Source organism: Hyla sarda, chromosome 4 (genome assembly GCF_029499605.1).
Source record: "Hyla sarda isolate aHylSar1 chromosome 4, aHylSar1.hap1, whole genome shotgun sequence".
Taxonomy (NCBI): Eukaryota; Metazoa; Chordata; class Amphibia; order Anura; family Hylidae; genus Hyla; species Hyla sarda.
In genome coordinates this window covers 240,394,431-240,407,426 of record NC_079192.1, presented here as the reverse complement: position 1 = coordinate 240,407,426, position 12,996 = coordinate 240,394,431, and positions in this window count along the sequence as shown.

The window sequence follows — 12,996 nt, the reverse complement described above, 5'->3', positions numbered from 1 at the left end:
CCTGTCTGTTGTTTTTTGCATCAGTGGAAATTGCATTTTTGGCCCCTTTGGCGTTTTTTTTTGGTACCCAAAATTTATTGGGTACCAAAAAAAAATAAAGGATGCAGTAGTGATGGAAAAAAAATGTATTTAACGTTATTTATATTTTTTATAACAAAATCGTAATTCATTTTTAATGTGTGTGTGTTTCACTTTTTTTTCCTCTCCATTTTTTTTCTTTTACATTTTTTTTTAGGTAGTACTACTACTCCCAGCTTAATGGGAGTTCCATGATGGGAGTAGTAGTACCTGTACTAAATTGACAGATCGCCATGGGTGTCAGTCCATAATATTGCAGAGATGTGGAGCTCTATACAGCGCTCACATCTCTGCACTATTCTCCGGATGTGAATAGAACATCACTCATTCATATTTTCTGCCCAAAGTGGGGATTGGCCGGATGGTTGCAGACAATTACAGCTCTCAGAGGGAAATGAGTGATGTTCTATTCAATCACTGGCTGGAGTATAGTGCAGAGATGTGAGCGCTGTATAGAGCCACTTTGCATCTCTGCAATAGAGAGGACAATCACAGCGGATGTCAGGAGTGACACCAGCTGTGATCTTTTCTTAATTTCAGGTACTGCTGCTCCCAACATGGAGTACACTCTGCTCCCTGCTGGGAGTAGTAGTACCCGCAACTAAGGAAAGATCACAGCGGATGTCACTCCTGACACTCGCTGTGATCCTCCTGTATAATGTATAGATGCGGCCGGCCGCTCTTCAATGGTCCCCTGCACTGACGTATATATTCACCTATTCATATTTCCTACAGAGAGTTGTGATTGGCTGGAACCATCTGGCCAATCACAGTTCTCTGCGGGAAATATGAACATGTGTACGGTATATATACGGCAGTGCAGGGACCATAGAAGAGCAGCCGCCCGCATCTATACATTATACAGAAGGATCGCAACAGACCCGGGTGATCTGTCAATAAGTACAGGTAACTACTACTCCGATCATGCAACAGTGTGTTCCATGCTGGGAGTAGTAGTACTACCTAACAAAATGTAAAAAAAAAAAAAAAAGTGAAACACACACACTACATTTTTATAAATGTCGGCTACATTTTTAGTGTCCTGCCCGTCCACATAAATTGATCCCTGTTTTTAAAATAAGTACAAATTTTGTTATAAAAAAGAAGAATTTTGTTAGATACAGTTTTTTCCTTCACTACTGTATCTTATTTTTACTTTTTAATGGTACCCTACGAAATGTTATTAAAAAAAAAAGTGTATCTCCATCACTTTTTTGGATCGCAAAAGTCCAAAAAAGAATAAAAAACGCCTGCAAAAACGCCAAAGTTAAAACCAACATGTCGTTTCTTTTTTTTTTTTCACTCCCATAGAACCACCATTGGCTCAACATGCTGCGACTTTGCAAAATCACCTAGGTGCTAAAAAAAAGTGAAAATACACCAAAAGGATTAAAAAAATAAAAAAACACGCCAAAGTGAAAAATGACAGGTGGAAAAAGAATTGAGCAATCTCTCATTGATTTACAGCTAACATCTGGCCAAAGCGTTTTTTGGCTGAAAAAAACACCATGCGGCAGAATTGGCGTTTTCCTTGGCGTTCCCCCCCCCCCCCAAAAAAAAGTAGTAGAAACTTAGCCTAAAGACAACACACTACTATAGTACAGATGACACCACTATAGTACACATCACTATTGTAAAGACGACACACCACAGTAGTAGAGAGCTCACAATTGCGCCGTTGTATTGGCAGTGTAATGTGAAGCCGGAGAAGCTCAGTCTGTAATAGAGATGACAGGACCTAAGCAATAAACCCAATCAGGGCCGCCATCAGGGGTGTACAGCCAGTACCCCAGTAAGGAGCCCTGGCTCCTAAGAGGCCCGGGCCCACTGCTGCATCCCCCTGCAGCAGCCCCAGCACAGAAGCAGAAGACCGCTGTAAAAACAGCAGTCTCCTGCTTCCATTGGCAGCTGCAACCTAATACTTACTGCCACCTGTCTTCTCCTCCCTGTATGAGCGGAGGCTCTTATAGGCAGCAACAGCAGCACAGTGGAGAGATTTACTGCCAAACATCGGGCTATATATAGGATGGCGGAGGACCTTCGATGATGTCATTACCATGTGATCAGTCACATGGGTGGGAGGAGCCTGACTGCTGTGCTGTGGAGGCCCAGGAAGAAGTTCCTGTATAGGGGAATGTGTAACACACACACACACACACACTTTCCAGCCGACGGCTGTGTGGGCATGCATGTATTTATGCAACAGCTGGAGAGACATTGTTTGGAAAACACTGCACTATAAAATTTACACACACTGCATTACACACACCTACCACACATCCCCTATTTCCCATTTTTTAAAATAAAATAATTTAAGAATCCAAATATGTGGTATCGCTGCGTGCATAAATGTCCAAACTATTACAATATAACCCGCATGGTCAATGGCGTAATTGTAAAAATATTAAAGTCCACAATAGCTAATTTTAAGTCATTTCATATACCATAAAAAATAAATAAAAAGTAATCAAAAGTCCCATCAAAAACAAAAAATGGTACCAGTGAAAACTACAGATCAAAACACAAAAGGTGAGCCCTCACATAGCCCAGTATATGGAAAAATTCTAAAGTTATAGGCGTCAGAAGAGGATGATTTTAAGTATACTGGAGGAGATTTATCAAAACCTGTCCAGAGGAAAAGTTGCCCAGTTGCCCATAGCAACCAATCAGATCGCTACTTTCATTTTTAACAAGGCCTCTGCAAAATGAAAGTAGTGATCTGATTGGTTGCTATGGGCAACTCAGCAACTTTTCCTTTGCACTGTTGTTGATAAATCTCCCCCACTATTTTTTGTACAAAAAGGTTATAAATAGTTAAATAAAACAAAGGTTTAAAAATAGTTAGATAAAACAAAGTCTATAAAAATTGGTTGTTGGTGTAATTGTATGGAACTACAGAATAAAGATAATTGGGGAGATTTATTAAAACCTGTGCAGAGAAAATGTTGTCCCGTTGCCCATAGCAACCAATCAGATTGCTTCTTTCATTTTTCAGAGGCCTTTTCAAAAATTAAAGAAGCGATCTGATTGGTTGTTATGGGCAGCTAAGCAACTTTTCCTTTATACGGGTTTGATAAATCTCCCCCAATATCATTATTACTGAAAAGTGCACTGGGTAGAAACAGAATAAAGTGGCAAGGGGGGAATCAGAGGGGGGCAAATGATATAGCACAAGGGGTTGATCAAGGGGGGAGACGAATAATATTGCACGGGGGTAGCAGCCTGATTTGTAATGCTGATACTGATATCATGTTGTACATCGTAGGACGCGCAATATCATATGTGCAATTAGCAGTACTGAGAGGGGTGTCCAGGGGGCCCAGGCCTGAGCTGAGTAAGGGGCCCCAAAATTTCTGATGGCAGCCCTCAACCTAATAGTGGAGCCTGGCAGTCCGCATTTTATTGAAAAGTCTATGCACAAAGCGCATTTGTTTGTGGCATTTTTATTTAACCCCTTAAGGACCAAGCATTTTTCTGTTTTTACACTTTCGTTTTTTCCTCCTCACCTTTTAAAAATCATAACCCTTTCAATTTTGCACCTAAAAATCCATATGAGGGCTTATTTTTTGCGCCACCAATTCTACTTTGGAATGACATGAGTCATTTTACACAAACATTTATGGCGAAACGGAAAAAAAATCATTGTGCGACAAAATTGAAGAAAAAACACCATTTTGTAAATTTTGGGGGCTTCTGTTTCTAGGCAGTACATTTTTCGGTAAAAATTACACTTTATCTTTATTCTGTAGGTCCATACGATTAAAATGATACCCTACTTATATAGGTTTGATTTTGTCGCACTTCTGGAAAAAATCATAACTACATGCAGGAAAATTTATACATTCAAAATTGTCCTTTTCTGACCCCTATAACTTTTTTATTTTTCCATGTACAGGGCGGTTTGAGGGCTCATTTTTTGGGCAGTGATCTGAAGTTTTAATCGGTACCATTTTTATTTTGATTGGACTTCTTGATCGCTTTTATTCCTTTTTTTATGGTATGAAAAGTGACCAAAAATACGCTATTTTGGACTTTGGAATTTTTTTGCGTGTACGCCATTGACCGTGCGGTTTAATTAATGATATATTTTTATTGTTCAGACATTTACGCACGCGACAATACTACATATGTTTATTTTTATTATGGTTACATATTTTTAATATGGAATTTGGGAAAAGGGGGGTGATTTAAACTTTTAATAAAGAAGGGGTTAATGTGTGTGTTTTTAAACTTTTTTTAAACTTTTTTTTTTTTACACTTTTAGTCCCCTTAGGGGACTTTTAGGAGGAATCATTTGATTCCTCATACAGATGAATGGGATTGCATACAATGCCATTCATCTGTGTGCTCTGCGCTCGATTGATAAAGCCTGGTCCTGCCAGGCTTTATCATTCAGAGAGCCGGAGCCGACACAGGAGGAGAGGTAAGCCCTCAGGCTACCTCAGCAGTGGATCGCTCCCCTGCGATCGCGCTGCGGGGGAGCGATCCACCCCACTGGACCACCAGGGACTGTATACAGGCACCTTTAGACGCCGCTGTCAACTTTGACAGCGGCGATCTAAAGGGTTAATAGCCGGCCGCGGTGATTGCCGCATGTCGGCTATTAACGCCGGCCCCCAGCTACAGGAATCAGCTGGGGGCTGGCCGGTATGACGCGGGCTCGAGTCGGGAGCCCGCATCATACCCCGGTAACGGCCATTGGACGAGTATAGACGTCCATGGTCGTTATCGGGTTAAATGCAGCTGCTCTAGTTATGGCATTTTTTCAGAGGGCTTAAAAACCTTCAGAAAAGAACGCATTTTACATATGTAACAAAATGAAACAAAAAGCCACCAAAAAGTGTTGCCATGAAATGTAAGCATTTAAGACTCCTGACACAAATAATGTATTGGAAGGAATCATTAAAGCGTTACTGTCATTTAAATAAACTTTTGACATGGGAGAAGTTAAAGGGGTACTCCAGTGGAAAACTTTTTTTTTTAAATCAACTGGTGCCAGAAAGTTAAACAGATTTGTAAATTACTTCTATTAAAAAATCTTAATCCTTTCAGTACTTATTAGCAGCTGAATACTGCAGAGGAAATTATTTTCTTTTTGGAACACAGTGCTCTCTGCTGACATCCCGAGCACAGTGCTCTCTGCTGACATCTCTGTCCATTTTAGGAACTGTCCAGAGCAGCATATGTTTGCTATGGGGATTTTCTTCTACTCTGGACAGTTCTTAAAATGGACAGATATATCAGTAGAGAGCACTGTGCTCATGATTCAGCAGAGAGCTCGGTGTTTCAAAAAGAAAAGAATTTCCGCTGTAGGATTCAGCAGCTAATAAGTACTAGAAGGATTAAGATTTTTTAATAAAAGTAATTTACAAATCTGTTTAACTTTCTGGCACCAGTTGATTAAAAAAAAAGCTCAGTGACTGGTTCTATAAAATATAATAAAGCCCATCTCTATGGGCATTCACCCAAAATTTCTGGGGGAGGGCATAATTTTAATGTCATCCATGATCCGCTTCTTCTTTACAATGTCATACTGTTGTACAATTTAGAATTTTTGGAGTAGACAGTTTTTTTTTATTAAAATACACGGCTCAAAAAAATAAAGGGAACACTTAAAGGGGTTATCCAGGAAAAAACTTTTTTTTATATATCGACTGTCTCCAGAAAGTTAAACAGATTTGTAAATTACAAAATGCAAGCAATAGAAGAAGGTAGAAACGGAGCAACTCACCACACCGACCCAGGTACACTATGCAAGTGGTTCTTTATTCCAAAGCTTCAACCATGGAAGACAAGCAGGAGAGAGTGAGAACGGGACGCGGGGGTATACAAGAAAAGGGGGGGTGCCTTAAATAAATCTGGGATGTGTTCTTTTGTATAGTGTAATAAAGGTATGGCTGTAATTTGTTTAATCTAGGATATAGTAAATAACTAACTAAACAATTCTAATCCTCTGCATGTTTCTATTAGCTGAAACGCAAGCTGTCATCTTGCTTAGCAACTAGCAATCTAAATCGAGATCTGGATAAAAAGAATCCTCCCCTCCGCTGCCCGTAGATTACCTATACAGGTGTGAGAGCCCTGACAGGTAGGGATGTGACGTAGAGCAGGAAGGTGGGATCTAATGACGTTAAATGTCTGACCGCATACGGCCGCCATCAGTGCTGTATCGGCACCACGCTACACATGGAGCTAAAAAAAAACTATTCTTGAATAAAACTAGCTGTACTTACAAGATTCCTGATGATCCTTACAGCAAAAAACGCGTTGAATCTACAAGAGAGCACCTTATTGCCATTGTTTTGGGGAAAAAGCAAAGTGAATGGAGGGTCTGAGCCAAAGACGCAGCATCTCAATGGTCGCATAATCAGCGGTGTTGACACCTGCAGTGGACTCCATCACGGCACGCTAAATCAAGTTCGGTATCCCAGGTTTACACTTTTCACTTTTGCAACATTGTGTGTTAATGAGCAGTACCGATAATCTGTACGGGACTGTCATTGCTGGCTATTAGTGCATGAATAGTTAACAGCATTTATATAACAAGTGCAAGTCCTTGCCGGACTTGTGCACGAACTGTTGGACTTACCCGGTACCTCATAGGAACTGAATTTAATGTGGACTGGGGAATATATCCCAAATATTTTGCACATACTGTGTTATCTATATATGCCATCTATTGATGGAGCCTTCTAATGTTGAATATACCATCTGTGGACTGTATCAGGCACAGCCCTCCACAGGACATTAAAGGACACTGTCTTTCCCCATTTGCACTTTATCTACAGAGCACTTTGTTGGTAGCCGAGTTTATTTCACGTCATATATCAAGTTTTGTATGCAATCGATAAAAAGTAGTAATTGACATGTCTCACAATTTTCAGTGCAACATATAAAAAAAAGCAGTGAGCTACTACAAGAAGTTTTTCTACTGTGTTGATGCACAGATCAGTGCAATACAATTGCCCTGGGCCCCCATCCAAAAGAGGGCAAAATCGCGGTAAAATCGCCAGATTTGTTATTTTTCAGGTACTGGCCGATTACAACCCTGACTGGCAGCATGGGGCCCATGGCTGCACTTACATCCCTATGCTCTACGGCCTGTGGCCATAGAGCATAGGGATGTAAGTGCAGGCAAGCAGGATGTAGCCAGTTCATTGCACCCTCTGTGTTGGATCTCAGAGGTCCCCAGCGTGCTCCCCAGTCTCATAGATTGCAGGTCTAAATCAGCCTGTGCAATCGGTGGGGAGACACGAAGAAGAGAGGAGTGCTGAGGAGAGCCTGCAGAGAAAGAGGGAGATGACAACTCTTCTCCCACTGCTCTTTACAAGTTACCCAGTGCTATTGTGGTGAACCACCGGGTGAATGGCAGGACCACAGGTGTGGCTGTGTAGGTTGGTGGGATCAGATGGTATTAACCCCGGGGGCTGGATGGTATTAACCCCTAGTGTTCGTGATGCCGGTGTGGGTTTCGGATTTCGGAACACCACACACACCGGACTCTCCGCCTTCCCAATTCCTAGCAGTGAAATGAGAGTCCACAACCAGTTATGGTTGAATGGAGGCTTTACTGAGTACAAGACAGGTGGAATTATCTTCACACGTAAAGCCAGAATTCCAAGAGAAGTGGCCAGGACCCAGAGGACCTCAAAGCTTGCTGGACCAATATACTTGTAATTAACTTGAATTGTAATTAGACTTGACTTGACTATGTGCAGGACTTGACTAGTTTCATTGACAGCAGACATAGACTTGAGACTTAGGCTAGGTTCAGATTACGGAATTTCCGCCTGCTATTCCGCTTTGAAATTGCAGACGGAAATTCCGCTTGCTAAAATGCATAGTGTAGTGAATGGGTTTCCGTTCACAAATTCACACTTCGGAATTTGTGAACGGAAAATCCGCTTGGAAATTTCCGCCTGAAGAATGGCATTGCTCTTTCTTCAAGTGGAAATCCGCGCGGAACACATTGCAGTCTATTGGAGACTACAGTGTCCGCGCGATCCTAGCGCTGACTGATTCAGTCAGCGCTGGCCGCACTTGGAATCTCCGGGTGGAAATTTTCTGCCCGGAGATTCCGTAGTCTGAACCTAGCCTTACTAGAGAGACGGTAGCTTTGTGGCCTTCCAGATGCCGATCACTTTTCCTGAGATCTCTGGTGGTTGCTGCCTCAGCAAAGACTTAGATGGAAGAGAAGAGATATCATACTATCATCCGGTCAGCTAACATAGGCACCGCTGAGGAGGAAGGAAGTGTGAGGACTGCCCCCTCCCCCACACCGACAGCCCGGACTGCAGGCAGTGACAGTGATGGATGTAAGTATTTGTCACTGTCTGCCTGTGATTAAATGTAAGAAAATTGGGGGAGATTTATCAAAACCTGTCCAGAGGAAAAGTTGCTGAGTTCCCATAGCAACCAATCAGATCACTTCTTTCATTTTCATCAAGGCCTCTGCTAAATAAAAGAAGCCATCTGATTGGTTGCTATGGGCAACTAAGCAACTTTCCCTTTGCACAGGTTTTAATAAATTTCCCCTATTGTCCTTATGGGGAGGACACATTGACAGCCCTTCTAGTACTACTACTCCCAGCAGCCTGCTGCATCAGACTGAGTCTATTAGTCCAACATGAGCTACAGTACAGCAGAGCCTTATGTTAATGTTGCTTGTCAGAGTGTAAATGTACAATATAAACTACAACTCCCAGTGTGGTCTTTCTGTGTAGCCTATGTAATTACTCACCACACCCCTTTAAGGCTGGGGGAGAAGGCACAGACAGGGAGACCATATTGGGAGTTGTAGTCCTATGTTGTATAATAAATTGTACCTCTAGAGTATTTTTTAACATATGACGCAGCACTGTGCCTGATATTCATTTGTTTAATAGGATTTCTTTTAAAATCAGCGCCTTAAAAGCCAAACGGTAAGCTTTAATCCTAGATGTTTTTAGCTGTATATCGCTGTGCCGTGTAAGAAGAGGTTATCACTGCGTCTCCATAGACCCATCTCCAGTGATGAGACCCAGTGCCGTAGAATTACATTATGCTGGGTCTCATCACTGGAGATGGGTCCTATGAAGACACAGTGGGAACTTCTTCTTACACCGCACAGCGATATACAGCTGAAGGCATCCAGGAGAAATGTTACTGTTTGGCTTTTTAGGCGCTGATTTTAAAATAAATCATATTTAGACAACTGAGTATAATGCTCAGTGCTGTGTCATAGTCATATGTGAAAAAGAACTGTAGGGATACATTTTAACATGCTGAAATGCAAAGTTAACTTGTGGCTCTGCTGCGCTTTAACTTCTGTGGGATTAAAAGGCTCAGCATTACCCACTTGGCTTCTATGAGAATTAAGTGCACTACCAAGTTAGTGCCAGCTGGCTGACTTTTATGGGTGTTCTCTGGTATAGAGCTTCCCTGGCTGACTTTTATGGGTGCTCTCTGGTATAGAGGTTCCCTGGCTGACTTTTATGGGTGCTCTCTGGTATAGAGGTTCCCTGGCTGACTTTTATGGGTGCTCTCTGGTATAGAGGTTCTCTGGCTGACTTTTATGAGTGCTCTCTGGTATAGAGGTTCCCTGGCTGACTTTTATGGGTGCTCTCTGGTATAGAGGTTCCCTGGCTGACTTTTTTGGGTGCTCTCTGGTATAGAGCTTCCTTGGCTGACTTTTATGGGTGCTCTCTGGTATAGAGGTTCCCTGGCTGACTTTTATGGGTGATCTTTGGTATAGGGGTTCCCTGGCTGACTTTTATGGGTGCTCTCTGGTATAGAGGTTCCCTGGCTGACTTTTATGGGTGCTCTCTGGTATAGAGGTTGTCTTGCTGTATTTGCAGTGTGGAAATGTATTATTTATTTATTTATTATTTTTGCAAACTCAGAGGTTTTATAGTCATCATGACGGTTTTGGTGGAGTGTAAGGTGGGAAAAGAAAATAACTCCTGAGGGGTAATTAACATTAACAGTATCCTGCGCATATTTGATCTACATAATTTGAAGCTGCAGATTTCAATGTAAACTAATTGAACACAACTTCAAATTTGCATTTTCAAATCCTGTGCATGTGAATAGACCCTAACAGAGAAGATTATTCTGCCTCTGCATTTGTCAGATCAGAAATATATAAATTTATCCAGCAATGATGGTGGTGACTCTACAGGCCGCCATGTGCTATCTGATATTGATATATTGTATGTGCATCAAGTCTCAGTATGGTGGCAATATTTTTATTCCTATAATTGTTTTTACCTAAATCACTGAATGGTGGCGTTATTTAGTCATGGTGGTGTTATATAGTCTTGGTGTGATGTATATGGAGCACACCGGGCTTAAAAGGATTATCCAGATGGAGGGTTTTGTTTTTCTAGAAGCATCCCCATTCTACATTACATATGAAAAAAATAAACCTTTATATACCCCCAGCGCTCCTGCGGTGCTTCCAATATCCCACTCCGGTTCCTGGCTGCAGTCCTCTTGCAAAGTATACTAGTATTAGTGGTCTCAGTATACAGGATTTAGACAGTGTGGGGGACATGTATTAAAGATTTTACCCTTGTTTTGTGTTTACATTTTTGCGCAAAATTTTGCACAAGCAGTTTTTTTTGCGTCTTTTTTGCTTACATTCTGGTGGAGCATTTCCTCCAGATGTGTAGGTTTCGGTGAACCTTGGAGTGACATATTTAGTACGCACAAATTTATTAATTGCATACATTTCATTTACCAACAGAAATCTTGCGCAATTACCATATTTTTTATGCAAATATAAGCCATCTTGGACTGCACATAGCAAGATGCTCTAAATCATCGATTTAATTTTTCAAAGAGCGGAGGTATGAGGAGATGACTATATTTGCCCACAGTTTATGAAACTCATTGCGCTTGATTGATAAATTTAGCACATCGGCACATAATTTAGAATTCGGCAAAAGGGGTAAACTGCTTCTACCATACACAAATAATTATACATGTCCCCCTGAGTGTATGTGTGTGTGTATATATATATATATATATATATATATATATATATATCCACACAAAAAAAAAAGAATACGTCTGTGCCCCGATGCCAGTGGCTGCAGGGCTGGTTTGCAATTATTTCCAGGACTGGTTTTTATTCCCAGTCCATCCCTGAATACAGTAGTGAGAATATAGCCCAAAAGCTGTCAGGGCTGCACAGAGCCCATAGACAGCACACACACTTAATTTGGACAAACTCAATGAAGAAAACCACAGGTGCTGGCACTGGTGAACAATGTTGATTGTGCTGAGAATCTCAACGGTTGAGGCAGCAACAGGACTGCACTCCTGCCAATCTGATCCAGCAGGTGCTCCAGCCGTTTAGAGAAAAAGGCAATCTCAAGGTAAGAAGATTAAAGCAAACACGGGGGCACTCACGTCTCGTGGATCAGTTGCTGGCTTCTTTATTTATTCAAGGTGGGGTAAAACACATGTTCTGGCCGGGCCCCAGGAGAAAGCGTTTTCTCCTGGCACCCCACCAGAACATATGTTTTACCACACATTGAATGAATAAAGAAGCCAGCAACTGATCCACAAGAGTGCACCCGTGTTTGCTTTAATCTTCTTACACTTAATTTGGATCTTCTAGGACCTTTGGTGACATTATCAGGACGCTAAGCCAATAGGAGTCATCCCAGGTCTTAGTAGATACATAGTAAGTGTCACGATGCCGGCTGGCAGGTAGTGGATCCTCTGTGCCAGAGAGGGATTGGCGTGGACCGTGCTAGTGGACCGGTTCTAAGCCACTACTGGTTTTCACCAGAGCCCGCCGCAAAGCGGGATGGTCTTGCTGCGGCGGTAGTGACCAGGTCGTATCCACTAGCAACGGCTCACCTCTCTGGCTGCTGAAGATTGGCGCGGTACAAGGGAGTAGGCAGAAGCAAGGTCGGACGTAGCAGAAGGTCGGGGCAGGCAGCAAGGATCGTAGTCAGGGGCAACGGCAGAAGGTCTGGAAACACAGGCAAGGAACACACAAGGAACGCTTTCACTGGCACTAAGGCAACAAGATCCGGCAAGGGAGTGCAAGGGAAGTGAGGTAATATAGGGAAGTGCACAGGTGATTACCCTAATTGGAACCACTGCGCCAATCAGCGGCGCAGTGGCCCTTTAAATCGCAGAGACCCGGCGCGCGCGCGCCCTAGGGAGCGGGGCCGCGCGCGCCGGGACAGAACAGACGGGGAGCGAGTCAGGTAGGGGAGCCGGGGTGCGCATCGCGAGCGGGCGCTACCCGCATCGCGAATCGCATCCCGGCTGGCAGCGGGATCGCAGCGCCCCGGGTCAGAGGACGTGACCGGAGCGCTGCAGCGGAGAGAGTGAAGCGAGCGCTCCGGGGAGGAGCGGGGACCCGGAGCGCTCGGCGTAACAGTACCCCCCCCTTGGGTCTCCCCCTCTTCTTGGAGCCTGAGAACCTGAGGAGCAGACTTTTGTCAAGGATGTTGTCCTCAGGTTCCCAGGATCTCTCTTCAGGACCACAACCCTCCCAGTCTACTAAAAAAAAATTTTTCCCTCTGACCTTTTTGGCAGCCAAAATTTCCTTGACCGAGAAGACGTCCGAGGAGCCGGAAACAGGAGTGGGAGGAACAGATTTGGGAGAAAAACGGTTGAGGATGAGTGGTTTGAGAAGAGAGACGTGAAAGGCATTAGGGATACGAAGAGAAGGAGGAAGAAGAAGTTTATAAGAGACAGGATTAATTTGACACAAAATTTTGAAAGGACCAAGATAGCGTGGTCCCAACTTGTAGCTAGGGACACGGAAGCGGACATATTTAGCGGAGAGCCATACCTTGTCTCCAGGGGAAAAAACGGGGGGAGCTCTTCTTTTCTTATCCGCGAACCTCTTCATGCGTGAAGAAGCCTGTAAGAGAGAATTTTGGGTCTCTCTCCATATAATGGAAAGGTCAC